Source organism: Erpetoichthys calabaricus, chromosome 3 (genome assembly GCF_900747795.2).
Source record: "Erpetoichthys calabaricus chromosome 3, fErpCal1.3, whole genome shotgun sequence".
NCBI classification, from domain to species: Eukaryota; Metazoa; Chordata; class Cladistia; order Polypteriformes; family Polypteridae; genus Erpetoichthys; species Erpetoichthys calabaricus.
The window spans coordinates 6,899,926-6,921,260 of record NC_041396.2 but is presented as its reverse complement, the minus strand read 5'-3'; the positions used below and the strand labels follow the sequence as shown (position 1 = coordinate 6,921,260).

Below are 21,335 nucleotides of genomic sequence, written 5' to 3'. Positions count from 1 at the left end.
AGGCTGGGGGGCTGTCAAGAGGCAGGGCCTGTTAAAGCCCATTGCGGCACTTCCTGTGTGATTTTGGGCTTTACAGAAATAAACTGTATTGTATTGTATTGTATTGTTAACTCGTCCTTCTGGCAAGGCAGAGAAGCAAATACATCAAAGATAAAAAAATATATATTTTATTGATTTGATTGAAATCACACAACATTCCATACAAATAGATCAATTTTACAAGAACAGGATTGAAAATAAATCAACCCCCACCCCTGAGAAAGAGAGCATGGGCAGCAGAATAAACTTAAACCTAGTAAAAATAAGCATATAGATAAATTAATAAGTAAATATAGATGAATGGACAAGAAAAAGAAAAGAAAAAGAGAATAGGGAGAGAATCTGCTTCCTTAGTGCTTTAAAAGCTTATTCTAAAATGTTATTAATTAGATCCTGCCAGGTTTTGAAAAATTTCTGTACAGATCCTCTAAGTGAGAATTTTATTTTTTTCCAATTTCAAATAATATATAACATCAGTGACCCACTGACTTAAAATGGGAGAGTTAGGATTGTTCCAGTTGAGCAAGTTAAGTCTGCGTGCCAATCGTGTAGTAAAAGCAATCGCAGTTTGTTTGTCCTTCTCCACTTTAAGCCCTTCTGGAAGAACACCAAACACAGCTGTTAGTGGATTAGGAGGGATTGTGACCCCAAGCCTGTCTGAAAGGCATTTAAAAATTTTGGTCCAGATGTTAATTTGGTGCAGACCCAAAACATGTGACCCAGTGAGGCTGGGACTTGATTGCAGCGTTCGCAGGTTGGATCTCGCCCTGGAAACATTTTGGTCAATTTCAAACGAGACAGATGTGCTTGATATATAATTTTGAGTTGAATAATTGTATGCTTTGTGCATATGGAGCTCAAGTGAATTCTCTGCATTGCTACCTTCCACTCCTTTTCCGATATGTTGAGGGAGAGATCCTTTTCCCATTGTCCTCTTGGATCTTTGAAAGGGAGGGACTGTAAAATGGTTTTATATATTGCAGAGATGCTGTCTAAGTCCTTGAAACTGATCAATATGTTTTCCAGCATAGAGGAAGGTGGGAGGTGAGGAAAATTGGGCAGGTTCTGTTTAACAAAGTTTCTAATTTGAAGATAGTGAAAGAAATGTGTTGCTGGAAAGTTAAATTTAGAATGTAATTGTTTGTAGGATGCAAAGACATTGTCTATGTACAGATCTCTAAGTGATTTAATCCCAAATGTTTTCCAAACTTTAAAATCACTTTTAGTTTCTCTCCCGCCGTGAAGGAGCGTAAACTCTTGCTACTATCCATGCTGAATAACAACGGCAAACTGATTCAAAAATAAGAGCGAGAGAGAGAGCTCGAGCGAGCCCAAGCAGAAGAAGTAAACATTACAGAATTACATTTCCTTGTGTATGACGCACACCTGATTTTCTATTGCTAATTTTCGGGAAAAAATGTGTACGTGGTACACGCATAAATACGGTATTGTTCCTAACCTCAGATGCTGTCTCTGTCATTTTTGCCCATCCATACACCTATTGCATACTCTTGCTCTGCTCATTAAGGGTTTACTGTTCTTATGCATGGGCTATTCAAGTCTCACTGCCCCTAACCTCTCTGGGGTGGATCGTTTCCACACTGAACAGCCTTCAGTGGGGGCATTAGCTTAGCCTCTAAGGGGTCTCAGATATGCCGTGGAAGGGAGTCAGGAAGGCAAAAGGTCCTGCAAACTATGATGTAAGCAACAGGAAGTAGTAGTATGACTCTGACTCAGAGATTAGGACCACAATGGTCAGCATCTTCAGCTGGCTGTAAGACCTGCTTAGTGAGCTGGGGAAATGGGAGGAGAAAAGACTTGTGGGGCTGACAGGACTTGAAGGACCCAATGTCTGCAGAGTTTTAGTGTTGGATTTTAATGGACTGTTTGCTGCTGGTTATAACCCCATGACCGGCACTCATTTTTTCCGGATTATTTATTTATTTGAAGAGCACAGCACTTTCTGCACTTTGGGGAATCCAACCCCTGTTTTATTTGAATATTGATATTCCCGGGTTCAAGAGTGTAAGGCAGCTGCAGTCAACCCAAACCATCTCACTTATAGAAAGACAGAAATATTGAAACTAATATGATGACGTTGCTGTCCTTAGGACATCATTTTTGTGCGTGTCATGCAAATAAGAGACATATAATAGGAAATGACACCCCTTCTGTTTTTATCGCATTGTCAGATCACCTGTGACGTGCACCTAAAACGAAAGGTACCAACTATCCTCTTAGTTTCTTTTCTTAATGTGGAAGAAACGTCGAAAACAGCTATGGAACTGTCATCTGTAACCTCTTACAAAGCCTCACAGAGCCAGACATATAATAAATTTGTATATCTCGAGACAGCCATGAGTTACTTTTGCTTAACACTAGAATTACTAGAGCCTACGAAAAAATGCATAGATTCAGCCCACCTTAAATCCGTTCGCACCTCTCCGTCAGCGTCTTTTGTCCTGTAAATGTGCCGATAAAGACAAGCAGCAAGCAGCTTGCTATTCCATCCCCCCACCACCGCAGAACGTGCACAATGTTCTCCCAGCTCATGTCTTGATTATCTGGGAGTGAAGTTCTGGAGTTTTAAAGTGGAAATAACAGATCATTATTTGGAACACACGCATTTCATGTGTGTTCCGTTTCTAAAATAATCTGTGTAACTACATTGTTAAAACTGAAACATTTTTCATATTTTAGTAGTAAATGACAAAATGTTGGCATAAACTATATAATGTATGAAGCCTGAAGTCCAAAGATCAAATAAACACTTTCACAAAAGGCTCAAAGATGATACAACAGCTTCTGTGGCATAGTGGTAAGATTTGCTGACTTGTAACCAAGAGTCCCTGGTTTGATCCCGACTGCCTCCTATAATTGCCGTTTTCAGTAGTGAGCTGTTCTTATTGTTAATATTATACAGTACACACATACATTTGGTTTGCATCTGTAACAGATGGTGTACATTTATAAGACTTGTAAAAGTTACCTTTTTTTTTCACTTTTATTCTCTCAGTCACGATCACGGTACATACTAAGGGATCTGACGCTGTTAGTTTTTATGTGAAACTGGGAATAGCTGTAGATGTGAGTGGCGTTTTGAGGCACTGGAGCTGGACATTCTCTGATCTGCAGGGATAAAAGCTGACACACAAACGCTGGTGAATCTGCCTTCTTCGTATCTCACCGTCACTTGATTTTTTTTTTATTCAATTTTATTGAGTGTTCCTGCTCACGCTGAATTAGTATGCACCTTATGGTCTATGATGTCAAAAAAAAACATAAAAAAAACAGAGACATATATGATATTTGGAATTATTCATTTTATGACATGTACAGTACATTTTGGAAAACATTGTGGCATGGATGCAATATTATTCATATTATTCATATTCATTCGCATAACATCTTGTAATCAGTGACCGTATTTTTTTTTTTTCCCCGATCTTGCCCAATCTACACATTTTTGTGCATGGTGGTGTTTCTTTTGTACTCCAGGACATGCAGGGGAAAGAATAGTACAGAGAGGTCAGTTTAGCGCTATATGCAATCATCAAATTCAAATGTTAACAATTCACACACACGCAAGGACCGTCCTTCCTACATTTACAACATGTGTACCTGTTGCAATGTGCACACTTCTCTCTATGCTGTGGTTTCTATTACACACCTGAAAGATAGAGACACTATATGTGACATTTTAAAGAAATCATTTTATGACCTGAATAGTACCAATCAGAAAACATTATCACACTAATGCAATATTATTTGAAAATGAACAGCGTCAGATCAGGTGTGAATTTATGCTGGCGCTGTTAGTTATAATCAGATCGCTTAGAGCGTGATCGTGATTGAGAGAATAAAACTGAAAAAAGATAACTGTTACAAGTACCATAAATTTATACCCAATGTCTAATGTCTAATGTTTTTCTTTTTTTCTCCATGCTGCATTGACATCGTGCACCAGAAGGCGTGAGCTTATTCAGTGCGCGCAGGAACACGCAGGTGGCCAGTTGCTGTGTGCTACAACATGCTGGCGGCGATCAACGCACATGTTCTGTGCAAGGCATGCATGGGGTCCACTGAGAAAAGAAGAGTGTTCATGGCTCACCTTGCAGAGGAACTTCGTTGTCGCATCATACTAGAAAAGGCAATGGAAAAAGAAAAGGAGGATGCAATGTCGACAAGCTTCTGTTCCAAGACAGCCGCTTTCCCCAGGAAAGTAAACCGAGTCAGTGTCAGGTTACCTTTCAATGTAACAGGAACCAAAGCATAGAGAGAAGTGTGTGCATTGCAACAGGTACATTGCATCCGGAAAGTATTCACAGCGCATCACTTTTTCCATATTTTGTTATGTTACAGCCTTATTCCAAAATGGATTAAATTCTTTTTTTTCCTCAGAATTCTACACACAACACCCCATAATGACAACGTGAAAAAAGTTTACTTCAGGTTTTTGCAAATTTATTAAAAATTTAAAAATTGAGAAAGCACATGTACATAAGTATTCACAGCCTTTGCCATGAATCTCAAAATTGAGCTCAGGTGCATCCTGTTTCCCCTGATCATCCTTGAGATGTTTCTGCAGCTTCATTGGAGTCCACCTGTGGTAAATTCAGTTGATTGGACATGATTTGGAAAGGCACACACCTGTCTATATAAGGTCCCACAGTTGACAGTTCATGTCACAGCACAAACCAAGCATGAAGTCAAAGGAATTGTCTGTAGACCTCCGAGACAGGATTGTCTCGAGGCACAAATCTGGGGAAGGTTACAGAAAAATTTCTGCTGCTTTGAAGGTCCCAATGAGCACAGTGGCCTCCATCATCCGTAAGTGGAAGAAGTTCGAAACCACCAGGACTCTTCCTAGAGCTGGCCGGCCATCTAAACTGAGCGATCGGGGGAGAAGGACCTTAGTCAGGGAGGTGACCAAGAACCCGATGGTCACCCTGTCAGAGCTCCAGAGGTCATCTGTGGAGAGAGGAGAACCTTCCAGAAGGACAGCCATCTCTGCAGCAATCCACCAATCAGTCCTGTATGGTAGAGTGGCCAGACAGAAGCCATTCCTTAGTAAAAGGCACATGGCAGCTCGCCTGGAGTTTGCCAAAAGGCACCTGAAGGACTCTCAGACCATGAGAAAGAAAATTCTCTGATCTGATGAGACAAAGATTGAACTCTTTGGTGTGAATGCCAGGCGTCACGTTTGGAGGAAACCGGGCACCGCTCATCACCAGGCCAATACCATCCCTACAGTGAAGCATGGTGGTGGCAGCATCATGCTGTGGGGATGTTTTTCAGCGGCAGGGACTGGGAGACTAGTCAGGATAAAGGGAAAGATGACTGCAGCAATGTACAGAGACATCCTGGATGAAAACCTGCTCCAGAGCGCTCTTGACCTCAGACTGGGGCGACGATTCATCTTTCAGCAGGACAACGGCCCTAAGCACACAGCCAAGATATCAAAGGAGTGGCTTCAGGACAACTCTGTGAATGTCCTTGAGTGGCTCAGCCAGAGCCCAGACTTGAATCTGATTGAACATCTCTGGAGAGATCTTAAAATGGCTGTGCACCGACGCTTCCCATCCAACTTGATGGAGCTTGAGAGGTGCTGCAAAGAGGAATGGGCAAAACTGGCCAAGGATAGGTGTGCCAAGCTTGTGGCATCATATTCAAAAAGACTTGAGGCTGTAATTGCTGCCAAAGGTGCATCGACAAAGTATTGAGCAAAGGCTGTGAATACTTATGGACATGGGATTTCTCAGTTTTTTTATTTTTAATAAATTTGCAAAAACCTCAAGTAAACTTTTTTCACGTTGTCATTATGGAGTGTTGTGTGTAGAATTCTGAGGAAAAAAATGAATTTAATCCATTTTGGAATAAGGCTATAACATAACAAAATGTGGAAAAAGTGATGCGCTCTGAATACTTTCCAGATGCACTGTATATATGCATGTTGGTGTTCAGGTATATGTGGTTCCTTATACAATATTTCTCCTTTCTTGTATTTTTATGCCTGTGTAATTTTTTTGTTGGTGCACAAACCAAATCAGTTTCTCTGTATGGGATCCATCCATCCATACATCATCCATCCATCCATCCATTTTCCAACCCGCTGAATCCGAACACAGGGTCACGGGGGTCTGCTGGCGCCAATCCCAGCCAACACAGGGGCACAAGGCAGGAAACAAACCCCGGGCAGGGCGCCAGCCCACCGCAGGGCTCTGTATGGGATAGTAAAGTTAAATTTGAGTTGATTTGAATTGAATTGAGAAGTGTTCAGAGAGTACTCATCAGATCTATATTAGATTAGATTAGATTAGATTAGATTAGATTAGATTAGATTAGATTAGATTAGATTAGATTAGATAAATGTTATTAATCCATCCATCCATCCATCCATTTTCCAACCCGCTGAATCCGAACACAGGGTCACGGGGGTCTGCTGGAGCCAATCCCAGCCAACACAGGGCACAAGGCAGGGAACCAACCCCGGGCAGGGTGCCAGCCCACCGCAGGGCTCTGTATGGGATAATAAAGTTAAATTTGAGTTGATTTGAATTGAATTGAGAAGTGTTCAGAGAGTACTCATCAGATCTATATTAGATTAGATTAGATTAGATTAGATTAGATTAGATTAGATTAGATTAGATTAGATTAGATTAGATTAGATAAATGTTATTAATCCCAAGGGGAAATTCAGATGCATACAGCAGCAAAAACAAAACAAGGATTCAGAGACACAAGACAATTCAACCAATCAGTCAATCAATAAATACATACAAATAAATAAATAAATAATGCAGAAATTTCAAAATGAACTTGAAGAGTATATCAGGAGGAAGCACTGAATTGCCTGATAGCAGTGGGCTGAAAAGACCCTAGCGGAGCTTCTTAGCACACACCATGGTGGAATGAGCCTGTAGCTTAAAGTGTTGTGAGACAGAGTGCCTCCTGCAGGGGATTTTTCATTGTGGCATCTGATTTTGCAACCATCCTCTTTTCCCACAACAGTTTCCAGTATGTCTAGACTTTTCCCTGTGATTGAGCAGGCTTTCCTGATAAGTTTGTTCAGACATTGTGCATCTTTTGAGCTCAAGTTGATTCCTCAGGAGACCACAGTCTGAAACATCACACTGGCTACTATGTGCTGGTAGAACATTTCCAGCAGCTTGCTGCAAACATCAGATGATCTGAGTCTCCTTAGCAAGTCCAGTCTGCTCTGGCCCTTTTAGTCCAGCACCATTGTGCTATCAGACAGGTCAGATGTAGATTAGAATGTGACGGTGGTCACCACATTCATCAAAATTGTGTAGAACAAAATTGTGTAGAACAAACCATGGCTCACCTCTGAGAGCAGTCATTTACTGAGCAAAGAAATGGCGGTGCAAGTAACAAATGTCGCTAATAGACAAAACCAGAATGCAATTCTATAAGGAAGTGGCAAAGTATACAACCACTGAGCCGCATAAGCGATTATTTACTTTGGTTTTCAGAAGGCATCTGATAAGGTGCCACATGAGAGATGAGGATCAAACTATAAGAAGTGGGATTTGAGGATGTGGTTTATAGAAGGGTGCAGAATTGGCTTGAACACAAGAAGCAGAGGGTGGTGGTGTGAGGAACCTCTGGATACAAATATGAAGAACAACCTGGTTACGTCTGCAGATGATACTAAAAAAGTGAGCATCACTGAGGGAATGAAAGTAAGGAGAGGAAAACTGGTTTGAAGAAATCAGTCAGAAAATGTCATAAATTAAAATCAAGGCACCCAAAAAAAGACAAGAAACTAGAATGATTTCCTTATTATTTTAGATATTCGTCATGGACAGCGTTAGTCAGCTTTGAAGCCTTCACTGGTTTTTCTGTTCATCTAACTACAGCAAGAGAGAAAAACAAAATGAACAATTTCTATGGAATATAATAGAGAAACATTGCATTACAATAATAATTTTAATAATCAACTTATTTCATGATGAAGCACCATTTAAAGTATAAGGGTCTCAAACTTCTTTGTAAACAAATTGTAAAATATATATATATATATTGTATATACTGTATATATGGAAGAAAATGTTTGTGATATTTTTTGCAAATTTTTAGCTGGAAATACACAAAGGGAGTAAATGAATCATATATCTTTACATAGTTTTTTAACTCTAAGCTTTCGACTCCTAACAGGAATCATCATCAGAGGGAAATGGTTACTTCCAGGAATCCAGGGCAATATATAGCAAGGAGGGAAGGGTAGGTGGAGTTTGAGGGTGGGGGATTGATGAAGTGGGGTTCAGAGGGTGTTTTTCATAAAGTGTTATTTATTATGTGCATGTTCTTCTTTTCAAGCCTGCATATACTGGATTCATGTCCAAATGTCTGTTAATGGCATTTTCATTGGATAGCCACGTTTCAGCCAGTTCTCTGGCACTTTTAGTGCTAGCCTTGAATTTTTCTTGCACCTTTAAATGTGTGTCCAGTTGAACCTGCATGTGTTTAAATCAGAGACCATGGGTCCTTTCTTCTGACCGCATTGCAATGTTCTTGTATATGTATTGCAAGTGTTTAAGATGTTTGTTCCATGTATACAGCTGGGCATGCGCTGCATTGTATAGTGTATAATACATTGTGCGCCTTTGCTACAGATTTCTTGCTTTTGGCATTAAAAAGAACAGTCAGCAGAGTGTTTCCTGATTTATGTGCTACAGTTCTTTTTAATACCTATTTTTAAAGCCCAATTTTTGTTAATGCCCTAAAAATTTCCACAGAACCACAAGCCGTTCAGTGCTATGTGGTATGTCCATTTTAACAAAATGTCCCACCGTTAACCATTCTATTTGAAATCACAAACACTGTTCTTGGATTTTTTTCAGCTTGCCTTGATGACATCCCAACTTTTGTTTACACTAATATCAAGTAGATAAAATGCAAAAAAAAAGAGAAAAACAAATCAGTGCTTTAGGGATTTTTCTCCTCTCTTTTATAGTGCATAACCAATAAATTTTGTGATGCACAACCATGGAAAGGAATCTCTTTTGTGTCTTAATCTCTCAGCTCTCATTGTGCCAAGTTTAGATGTCACATTCCATAGCATTGAAATGTTCTACCATTGTGAACACTGTGAGTGCCGTGGAGGACAGAAGGACACCCGAGCTGAACGAAAGCATGACCTAATACCAATACGGAAGGTACTAGATTATGGACGAGCAGAAGGCAGAAGCCAGGAGCAGTTCAATCCCCCGTACATTAAGTGGCAGTGATTCACTGGAGAAGTGAATATCCAGCTTGGATACACACAGAGGTTCATTGGAACAGGAATCTGGAAGTGTATCCCAGTTGGGGTCCTTGGGTGTTGTCAGGGGGGTCTGCCCTAGTTCCCAAACAACCCGGAAGTTCTCCCCACAAGTCATGCTGGGTCACCGGAAGCCATTCTGAAGGAGTCTAGTTGACACTCAACTGGAATTTCATTATTTGAACAGTTGTTGGCTGTGCCTTATTTTACAAGGTGCTTGGAGGATTAAATATCCATTATTTGAACTCATGACTGTGTTGGGCATTATTGGCTGTAGGGTTTGGGGGTTTTGTTACCACCTCCTTCTGGTTACACTATAGACGTTTAATTATGTACTCATGCAAACGTTTACTTTCAAAATTATTTTTGATGCCTTTAATTTCCCCCAGAAACAGAGGAAGCTTATATTGTATACACTGGATTGAGTGCAAAACTGTCTCAAATAAGGAAGCAAAGGGTAATGGTGAGGGGAACTTTTTCAGAATTAGAAAATACTAAAAGTTGTGTCCCTGTGGGATTGGCGCTGGAGCCGCTGCTTCTTTTAATATACATAAATGATCAGGACAGGAACATAATCAATAAGCTAGTTAATTTTTCAGATGATAGCAAACCTAGAGAAAGGGCAGACAATAAAGATATTGGAGAGCAGACTACCTTGGACAGATTTATGGAAGATGAATTTTAATGTATGTAAATGAAAAATATTAAATGTAGAATGTGAAAATGTTACATTAAGTCCTGGATGGTCACCCATCTGAGAATGGTTATATGGTAACTTCCAAACCTTTTGAAGCCCATCATCCTACACTGAGAATGATTATCTGTTTGCCACTGATATTCTGTGCTCTGCTTTCTGTAGTGCCCTGTGGCCCTGGGCTGAGTAGGTGCCACACCAGGATGTAATGCAGCCAGGGACTGTGATGACAAAACAAACATGGCATGTGTGTCATTGTGTCCTGTGATGGATGGCACCCCTTTCAGGGTTGGTTGCTCTCTTGTACCTTGTCCTGACAATGCTGGTCCTGGCTTAGGAATTGTTATGTTATGTTGTGTGACATCCAGATTGTTGTTTTTTTTTTAAGAAGACTAGTGATAAGCAAAACAATTTGTGTGAAATTGAACTTGCAGCGAAACTTCACCAAAAAAACTTCACCAAAAACCTTGCAATTAAAAATTGACTTCTCACCATTAGCACATATGTTTACAATTTTATCTTCAACATTATTTGCCATGTGCACATTCTGGTGAAGAGCTTGGAAAAATGTAGGCCAGTGCACAAAGCAAAAAAAGCATGATGAACTTTATGGAAGGAAACATGGAACATCTTGGCAGTGTTGGAGGACATCCAAGGGAAGCTAAAGTAACTATAGCTTTCCAGTACAAAAAAAGTATAAAAAAAACACCAAAAAATAATTTTAGTCAGTTTTGTATTTTGTAAATTATGAAAATGCATGCCAAATGAACTTTGGGTAATGACCAAAAGAATAAGATCTCAGGTAGATAGATAGATAGATAGATAGATAGATAGATAGATAGATAGATAGATAGATAGATAGATAGATAGATAGATAGATAGATAGATAGATAGATAGATAGATAGATAGATAGATAGATAGATAGAGATAGATAGATAGATAGATAGATAGATAGATGCAAATGAAATGAGCTTCCTCGGTAATGTGGGTTGGCTCTCCCTTATACAGTAAAGGGAGAGAAGTGCAGACATCTTGGCAAGGCTTGGAGAAGAGTCGCTGACCCTCTGCATCCAGAGGAGTCAAGAGGAATGGTTTGGGCATTGGATACAGATGCATCCCGGACGCCTCCATGTGGAGGTTTTGCAGGAACAGCCAGCTGGGAGGAGACCCCAGGGAAGACCCAGGGCTTGTTGGGAGGATTATATCTCTCAGGTGGCCTGGGGACACCTTGGGATCCCACAGTATAAGTTGGCATGTATGGATGGAAAAAGGATGTATGAGCCTCTCTGCTAAGACTTGCTCAAGTGACCCGACTTCAGATAAGTGTTGGAAAAATAGTGAATAAATAGAAAATGAATTTAAGGAGAAATTTGACTGCATGTGAAATTATGTGCTGTTTCTGGCATCACTAAAGCAGACATGTTAAATTTTCCAAGAAGAAAGCCAAGATCTTGGTCTGAAAGTCTTAGCTTCTGTTATCATCATCATCATCATCATTAAAGGGGACTGGATAGCTCACTAAGGAACATAAACGTATGGTGCTTACTTTGGTATTTAACAGCCATCAAACTTGATTTATTCACAGGAAATTGTCTAAAATAAAAAAATCCATGAGAACCATCATGGCTGAGTGACAAGACTGTGTTATCAACCTGGATTGACAATTGAAGACACAAGGAGTAGGTATGCATGACTACTTTATTAAAATTGACTACAGAGTGTTTTTAGTGATTAAAGTCTTCAGTGGATGCTTGACATCTCTTCATCTGAGGAGAAAACAGAAACAAAGATGAATGAGCAGATTACAGCAAATGTAACAATTAAACATTCAATGAAAGGACTACAGGACATCGAATGGACAAGAACACCAGTTGTCAGAAGAGGGGATGAGACTAAGGAGCCAAGATTGGTTATGAAAAAAATGAGAAGATGTTTTAATAAACTTAAGTAGAAATGAGTGAAATGATTCACACAAAATAAAATTTGCAGAGAACACCAGAAGCTTAAGAAATATGAAAAACAAGAGGAGACCACTCAGTCCATGAAGCCCGTTTGTTTAGCTAATCACTAAGCTGTCCCAACTCCATGCGAAATGCACTGGATTCAGAAAGTATTCAGTCTCCTTCTCTGTCTGTGCACTTTATGGTGTTGTAGATTTCTTTTCCAAAGGATAAATTGTCCATTTTTGCCCATCAGTCTATACTCAATAACTAAAAATGACAAAGTGAGAAAATATTGTTCACAACAGTTTGCAAAATTTAAAAAATCTAAAACTGAAATCTTTCATTGATTCCTAGAATTATTCTGTTTGCTATGTAACTCCACATCATGGTAAGGTTCATCCTGATTTCTTTAGTGATCCTTGAAATGTATTGAGAACCTGTTTGGAATCCACCTGTGGCAAACTGAATAGATTGGACATCATTTAGAAAGACACACACATGTCTCTGTGTATAGAAGGTCCCACAATTCACACTGCATGTTAAGACAACCACCAAGCCATGACGTCCAAGAGTCTGTCTGTAGACCTCTGCGAATAAATTGTTGTGAAGCATAAATCAGGTCAAAGTAATGAAACCATTTGTAAAGCTATGAGTGTTGAAAATGACCTCATGAAATGTGAAATGGTAGAAGTTTGGAACAACCAGGATTCCTTCTAAAGGTTGCCCTCCAGCCAAACTAAGTATGGGACGAGAAGAGCCTTAAACAGTGAGACAAGCAAGAACCCAGTGGTCATCTGCTGAGATGTGTGAATCTGTCAGAAGGATGACCACCTCAGCAGCACTTATGGTAGAGAGGCTTGACCGAAGTCAAAGGAATATAACAGTTTAAAGGACTCTGAGAGCCTGAGGAAAAGATTCTCTGAACTGATAAGACAAAAACTGAACTCTTTGATCCTCCCTAATACCAACCCTATGGTGAAACATGGTGGTGATGTCATCATGCTGTGTGGATGGTTCTGAAAGTCAGAGACAGGGAGACAGGTTAGAACTGAGGCAAGGATGAATGTAGCCAAATACAGAGAAGTCCTTGAAGAAAGCCAGAATGCATGCCACCTCAGACTGGGGTGACGATTCACCTTTCAACATTACAATGACTTGAAGCTTACAGCCAAAACAAAGCTGGAGAGGCTTCGGAACAAGTCTTTGAGTGTCCTTGAGGTTGACCAATCTAAAACCCACTTAAACCCCACAAAACATGTGTGGAAGGATCTGAAGATGGCAGTTTACAGATACATTCCATCCAGCCTAATAGAGATTGAAGGGATGTACCAGGACAAATGGGATAAACTGCCCAAATCTAGGCGTGCCAATCTTGTAGAAACTTATCTACAAAGACTGAAACCCACCAAAGGGGGCTTCTACAAAGTACTGTGTACTATGAATGACAATTTTCAGTTTTTCATTTTCAATAAATTCTGAAAACTTTCCAAAACATGTTTTGTTTTCTTATTATAGGTTATTGAGTGTGGGCCAGTGGGCAAAAATGGCAAATGTATTTGTTTAAAATGAAATCTACAAAACAATAAAATATGAAGAAAGTTAAGGGGTCAGAATAAAATCTGAATCTACTGTAAGACACTCAGTTCTCATCAGAAAACTTTTAGAGTGAAATGTGTTGCCAGCACTAAGAAAAGAAAAGCAGAAAATAATTTGATATGTGAGCCAGCGACTAGCAGAGACAAAGTAAACATATTTGTCAAACATGAAACAACAACCTAGAAAGAACTAAAGGTGCCATTAGGAAAAATAGAAAAACGGGCTTAATCTTGTTGGCTCTAACCCTGAGAATGATCCAGGCTTGGAATTTTACCTAAAGATTATGTCACACACATACTCCTTGGGGCCATCTTTAGGACTCTGGTGGTGGTAATTCCTCATCGATCTTCAGGGTGGCGCTATTTACTGACACCTCCTTGTTTCCTCCCTCTACAAAGCAGATGACTGACAGCCCTATCACCTCTGACATCACTTCTGGTGTCTGTCCCCTCGACTCGCCTCTTCCTGCCTCGCATGTACTTTTTTTCCCTTCTTAATGTATTTATACTTCACGTTTGTTTTTCAGTTATATGTGGTTTGCCTGTACGTGCCCCAAATATTTATGCTTGTTGTGTTTTTCCTTAGAATAGTTAAACCTGAGTCAGCTCACGGTGAAATGTAATGATCCACACTGTTATGCCCCCCCCCAATAACTCCAAGGACAGTATTCTGCTGCCGTTTAGTGTATGACGTAACATCATGCTGCAAAAAATAATTTTTCTATGCATTCTACCACTTCATGGTAACTCTTTTGTAATTCATCAATATTTATGACTGGGGAAGAACCTTTAACCAAATACACAATGGCAAATTAAAATTCCTATAACATGTTTTAGAACAAACTGAAATTGCTTGAATTGTGAAGTTGTGATGATGATGTGAATTGGTTATCGAATATTGAAAGAAATAGTGAAATTAACACCTGTCTGTTAAACCTCGATCTACTATATTTCAGTGATGTTCATTTTTGGTGTCTTCTTACAATTATGGACAATTGTGCTGACTTTCTTGTTGCCCATCATGATTATGAAAACTATTTACTATTTGTCATTGATAGACTGGTGGAAAGACTAGATGCTGAAATGTAATGCTATGCTTAGGATTGTTGCAAAAGTCACAGTGAACCATTTGCTTGTCACAGTCACTGCAGATGACTTGTGGATGTTTCTCACTCTCCTGATATAGCAGGTCATAGTGGACAAACCTGTCCAGAGATGGTGCTGGTCCACAAACTGTTATTTTAGACACCCATTGTTGGTGAAGTTAAGACTGGATGTTGTTTATCACTCATTATGAAATACTTCACTAATCATGATGACTATGATGTAGTCAGTCACTCAGAAGTGAAACTGTACAAACTGTGGGATGTGTATCAGGCAATCAACAAAAATATACAGAAAGTGTATGATCCCGATCGTGACATAGCTATTAACAAAAGTCTGATGGGTTACAACAGAAGGCTGTCTTGGATACAGTACATCACATTAGAACAATCAGGATGAGAACAGGCCATTCAGACTGAAAAAGCTCGCCAGTCCTATCCACTTAATTCTTCCAAAATAACATCACCTCAAGTTTTGAAGGCCCCTAAAGTCTTACTGTCTACCACACTACTTGGTCACTTATTTCTTGGATCTGTGGTTCACCATGTGAAGAAAACCTTCCTAATGTTTTGTGCAAAATTTACCCTCATCAAGTTTCCAACCTTGCCCTCAAGTCCTTGATAAATTCATTTTCAAGTCAGTCTCGACCCACTGGACTAATTCCCTTCATAATTTTAAACACTTCAATCATGTCACCTCTTAATCTTCTTTTGCTTAAACTGTAAAGGCTCAGCTCTTTTAATCTTTCCTCATAATTCATCCCCTGTAGCCCTGGAATCAGCCTAGTCGCTCTTTTCTGGATTTTCTCTAGTGCTGCTATAGCCTCGATTTTAACTAGAAGCAGATAACATACCATACAATCAAGTCAAACTTAACAAAGCAAAAATCAACCCCCACCATAGTGAAAGAGTGGAGAGCCAAAAACCAAAGCTAATCTACAAAGGAAGAGTATCCTTTTCCATGAAATAGAAGCTTATTCTAAAATGTTATTGATTAGATCCTGCCATATTTTGAAACAGTTTTGAACAGATCCTCTACATTACCCATTGACTTAAAACTGGTACTGTGGGATTCTACCAGTTGAGCAAGATAAGCCTACATGATAGTAATGAGGTAAAGGCCATTGCTCGTATCTCCACAGAAAGAACCTCACTACATGAGAAGCTACTAAATTCCACTACTCTTTTTCTATATATTTGTCCTATACAATATATATTTTTATTTCTACATATTATTACCAATATTGTGTTTTTTATTATTTTGTTTCTTATTATGTTGCACTGCTTGCATTTTCTTTTTCTTTTGGGGTGTACGTATTTCTTGGCCTCTATAAAGAAAATTCTTTTTTCTTCCAGAGATTTCTATCAAAGGCAAGAGGCTGAAGATACCTGTTTGAAAGATTTAGAGGAAAACAGAGCATTCAGTCCAAAAAAGCTCACCAATCCTATCCACTCCTTCCTCTAAAATAACATCAAGTTGAGTTTTGAGGGTCCCTAAAGTCCTACTCTCTATCACACTATTTGCTCACCAAGTGTCTGTGGTTTTCTGTGTGAGGAAAAACTTCCTAAAGTTTGTGCAAAATTTACATTTAAGAAGTTTGCAACTGTGCTCTTGATGAACTCAATTTAAAGTCACTGTCTCGATGCACTGGACTTATTCCCTTCATAATTTTGAATACTTCAATCATGTCACCTCTTAATCTCCTTTTCCTTAAACTGAAAAGGTTCAGCACTTTTAATCTTATAACTCATCCCCTGTAGTTCTGGAATCAGCCTAGTCACTCTTCTCTGGACCTTTTCTAGAGCTGCTTTGTCCTTTTTGTATTCTGGAGACCAAAACCACACCCAGTACTCCAGATGAGGCCTCGTCAGTGCGTTATAAAGGTTGAGCAGAACCACCTTGGACTTGTACTCCACAAAACAGGAGTCTATATAACCTGATATTCTGTTAGCCTTCTTAGTGGCTTCTCAACACTGCCTGGCAGTTCATAGTGTCGAATCCGCTATGACTCCTAAGTCCTTCTCATAAGGTGTAATTTTGAGTTTCAGACTTCCTATTGTGTATTCAAACCTCACATTTTCACTTCCTATTTGTAATACTTTACATTACTTACATGAAGTTTCATCTGCCAAAAACGTGCCCAAGCCTGTATGCTGTCCAAGTCTCTCTGTGATGATTCAACAGATTCAAGATTATCTGCCAATCCACCTATCTTGGTGTCATCTACAAACTTAGCCATTTTATAATTTATATTCCTATCCAAATTATTTATATGAATTAAAAATTGCAGCAGCCGTAACACTGACCCCAAATAGACACCACTCTTAACATCACCCAATTCTGATAAGGATCCTCACACAATCACCCTCTGCTTCCTGTGTCTGAGCAAATTTGCACCCATCTACACACCGCACCATGAACTCCCACTTTAGTATGAAGCCCATGAGGCACCTTCTCAAATGCTTTCTGACAGTCAAGATAAATAAAGTCATATACTATACTTTGGTTGTATCCTTTTGTTACCTTCTCATAGAATTCCAGCAAGTTGGTAAAACACAATCTCCCTCTTTTGAACCCATGCTGAATGTTCAGTAAAACCCCTGCCCTTGCCATGTGTTACTCAGACTTTTCCTTAATAATTACTTCTGTCTCAATGGGAACAATTCACTTTTAAGTTCTACATTTAAGGCAGAGCAAGCTCAGGGTACATCTTAAACTTGATACATTACACCAGTAGAGGGATCAACAGAGATGGTAGTTAGAGTCAATACGGCATCACTACATCAACTCTGCTTTTACAAGCTTGACCAAGGTTACTGTATAATGACGAACAGTTCCTATACCGCATCTGAACAGCGTAAGATTTTACTTCAAAGGAAAAACTGATGGATACGGCACTGGTGATTCCACTCGCATGAACACATCAAGCTGAAATGTGGTGCAGTGGCTGTTCCACATAAAAACAAAATGATTGAAATAAAGTGTAAGGACAAAAAAGACATCTTCCTCCAAAGCATTGTTCACAATGCAGCAACTGTCAGTGTTTGGGAAAATGTGGAAGTCACTAAGCATGGTAGGTTACAAGAACACAACAGGCAGCATCGATCAAGCGTGTCAGGCACTAACATTCTTCATTGTGTAGCAGAGCAAAATGATGTTCCATGCCAAAAGGAGGCTGTTTGGGGTGCCAACTGAGCAAAAAAAGTGAAGAAACAAATCTCAATGACTTCAACGTGTGTTTAAATGTCAAGAAATAGTCAATTCAATCAGTCATTTTAGATGGACTTAGTTCTGGCTCAAGGTAGCGGAAAAGCCAATTCAACATGTAAAATGAGATGCCATCTTCTGGGGACGGTCTCCTTTTATATCGGACCAGAAAGTATTGGGGGGGGGGGGGGGGGGGGGCAGCAGGGCTTGTTTCGTTTCAGTGCCCTCAAAGGGCAGTTTCTTGAAGGCTGTGAAGGAAGAAGTAGAGAAGACGGTTAGCACCAGTACCCCCTCTTGTCCTGGGGTGGTTTTACTTATTTTATGCGAGCCTGGAAGATGACCTTCAGGCGTACATGTGTGAAAATAATAATTTTAAATAGATAAAAAAAAAATACAAAATAAATCTTTCAACAACTGCAAAAAGTGTCTATGTGCATTGGCGACTGTCACACGAAGGATGTGCATTAAATCTGCATCAGTATGGAAGTGGATACGTGACTTATCTCTCCTACTGTGATTATGTTAATGTTTTGGCATTTACATGTTTCTGTTAAACATAATAAAATATTTTAGGTGATGAAAATAAAACTCATTCCTTTTTGCCCATTTTTGTCACGCTAAGGAGGTTAGCAGAAGCTGATCGGGACACAGACAGAGGAAAGACACCGGCACACTCATATGGTGTCTCACACTCAGTGCCTTACCTTTACTATTTGTGACAGAACATCTTGGATAAACTTCCTGTAAAAGAAGTAAAGCATTAAAATGAAGTACTCTAATAAAGAATTGTCCAACATTCTGCAGAGGTATATAATAAAAACAAATAAATCAAAGATATCCGATTGAAAACTTCTGCACTTCAAGCAGACAAATAACTCATTATAATTATAAGACCCATGAAATTCATCAACCACTAATAATAATAATTCTTTACATCTACATAGCGCTTTCCTCACTACTCAAAGCACTTTACATAGTGAGTGGGGAGCCACTTGAACCAACACAATGGGTAGCATTCACCTGGATGATGAGATGGGAGCCATTTTTGTGCCAGTGCACTCACCACACATTAGCTGTTCGGTGGTGAAGGGGTAAGAGATATTGAACCAATTAGAGACAGTGGAGAATTAAGTGGCCAGAATGACTAAGCCATGGGAGGCGATTTAGCCAGGACATCAGGATACACCCTGCTCATTACGAAGAATCTTTTAAATGCTCATAGATTCAGGACATCAATTTTACATCTCATCTGAGGGACGGTGCTTTTTTTACATCACCAGGGAAATCATTGCTGCTGTCACTGATTGCAGAAGCTCGCAGTTACGTATTTTCCAAAGGCTTATAGAATCTTCTTCAAAGAGAAACTAATTTCTTCTGCGTTTCCTGATCATTATACACACAAATATTACACAATTTCTACATTGCACTCTACTGGTATTTTTCACTGTCTCATATTATCTTTTCTTTGCATGATAACTTGAAGTTTTACGCATGTTGTGGTGAATAACAAAACTGCTCAGTTATGCTGTAATAACTTTGAATTGAATTGAGAAAAAGGGCTACCAGGCCAAGGGTGGACAGGCTAGAGAAGTTAGTCCAGAACAAGTAGAAGAAGAAGACTGGGGAGGGGAAAGGAAAAGGTAAGTTAAAGGTAAGACTGGGGACACTGAATGTTGTAACAATGACTGGGATGAGGAAGACATTTGTCAGATTTGATGGTGTGATGGACAGCACACATGGGCCAGTATGATGCAAGGACAGGGGGAGAAAACCCATCAGGAATACATGCTCCCCTGATACGCTAGGTGGCAGCATCCCTGGGTGATTCTACTTGTACAGTCACCTACAAGGCATGCTGAGAACGAGAGTCCAATAGGGCAGCCTTGTTGGGTTCCATGGAAGCCACCCTAGGGATCCTGCAGGGAAATTTAATTCTGTTTGACCCATGAGTGCTTCCAATGGGTTCTGCTGTGGCACTGAAAATACTCCCAGGTCTAAGATAAAAGGAGATGCTTGAGAGTCAGAATTGAGTGTGGAGAATGGATAAAGTTCACATAGGAGGTGTGGAGAAGAAGAAAAATAGAGAGGAAAAAGAACTGTGTTTTGTTTTGACTATAAAGAAACCTTTCAAGAAAGGTATTGTGTACATATTATTATAACCAGGATGTGTGTCTGTAAGGTTGTGTCTGCTGTTTTGCATGCTGTAGCGCCCCATGGTGGTCACAATGGAAAAGAGGAAAGTGGGAATGCTGTGTGTGCAGAAAATGAGGTGGAAGGGAATAAGGGAAGAGAATTGGGAGGAAGCTTTAAATTGCTCTACAGTGGAGCAAATGAATAAAGGAAGAATTGTACTGGTCTAGTAGTATTCAAAGAACTAAAGATAATCTTGTCAGTGTGAATAGGAGGAGAGGTACGGTGAGGAGTGTCAAGCTGGGCCTTGGTGAGACTGTAGTTCATGCCATTTGTGCATACAGTATGATCCTCAAGTGGGCTATGAGGAAGAAGAGAAGGATGTTTTCTGGGCATATTGGATGAAGAGCTTAGCGTAGTACAAGAAGGAGAAAAGGTGATTGTTGGTGGTGATCAACATGGGCTTGTGGGAAAGAGTAGAACGATTATGGAGAGGGGGCATGGAGGATGGGGAGGTGGGAAGATAAATAAATGTAAATCAACTTGTGAAAGCTGATTTTGGAAAACAAATAAAGTTTCTAAAGTGTAAAAGATCTCATTTGAAAGAGATAAAGCATAGATGAGGAAAGTCTGACAGGGCAGCATAAAGGTGTGGTGATGGACTGGGAGATAAGAATCAGCAGAAGGATAAAACCAGAGCAAGCAGCACCAAGGATAAAGTGGTGGAAATTTAAAGATGAAGGGATTATGAACAGGTTTTGGGAGAAAGTTTGAAATAAAGTGCAATAATTTAAGAGTGTGGAGGAATGGCGGGAGAAGAATAGCAAAGTAGTTAAAGGTAGATGAACAGGTGTTGGGTAAGATGACAGGAAGGATCCCACCTGGGGACAAAGAAACATGGTGGTGAAACAGAGAGTTGCATAAAGGATAAGAAGGCGGCAAAGAAGACATGGTATCAATCAGGACAAGATAAAGAAATAAATTGGCAGACAAACAGGGAGGCACAAAAGGCAGTGGCAAGAGCCCAGGGACAGACTTTGGAGGAGGTATATGAAGAACTGGAGACAAAAGATGGGGAAAGAAAAAAAGGTTTAGAATAGTAAAGCTTAAGAACAAGGCTGGGAAGGATTTCAGTCAGAAAAAGCAGGTGAAAGATGAGCAAGATGTGGTTTCAAATGAGCATGATAAGATTACAAATAGATGGAAGAGGTTCTTTGAAATGCTGTTGAATGAAGACAATCCAAATGCAGTATTTGGGGTTGGAGTCCCAAATAAAAGACTAATACCAAAAATAAGGAGGGATAAAGTAAGAAACCATTAAAAAGAATGAAAAATGGAT

The 21,335-nt window shown here is 39.7% G+C and overlaps 1 long non-coding RNA gene across 1 annotated transcript; it reads right to left on the bottom strand.

Moving 5' to 3' along the window:
- Positions 1-11,697: 11,697 nt before the first annotated feature.
- On the bottom strand, positions 11,698-18,608 carry LOC114649610 (uncharacterized). The gene is made up of 2 exons (XR_003715826.2): positions 18,571-18,608; positions 11,698-11,783 (listed from the first exon to the last, which is right to left on the bottom strand). It is a non-coding gene; the product is annotated as an uncharacterized LOC114649610 (long non-coding RNA).
- Positions 18,609-21,335: the final 2,727 nt, after the last annotated feature.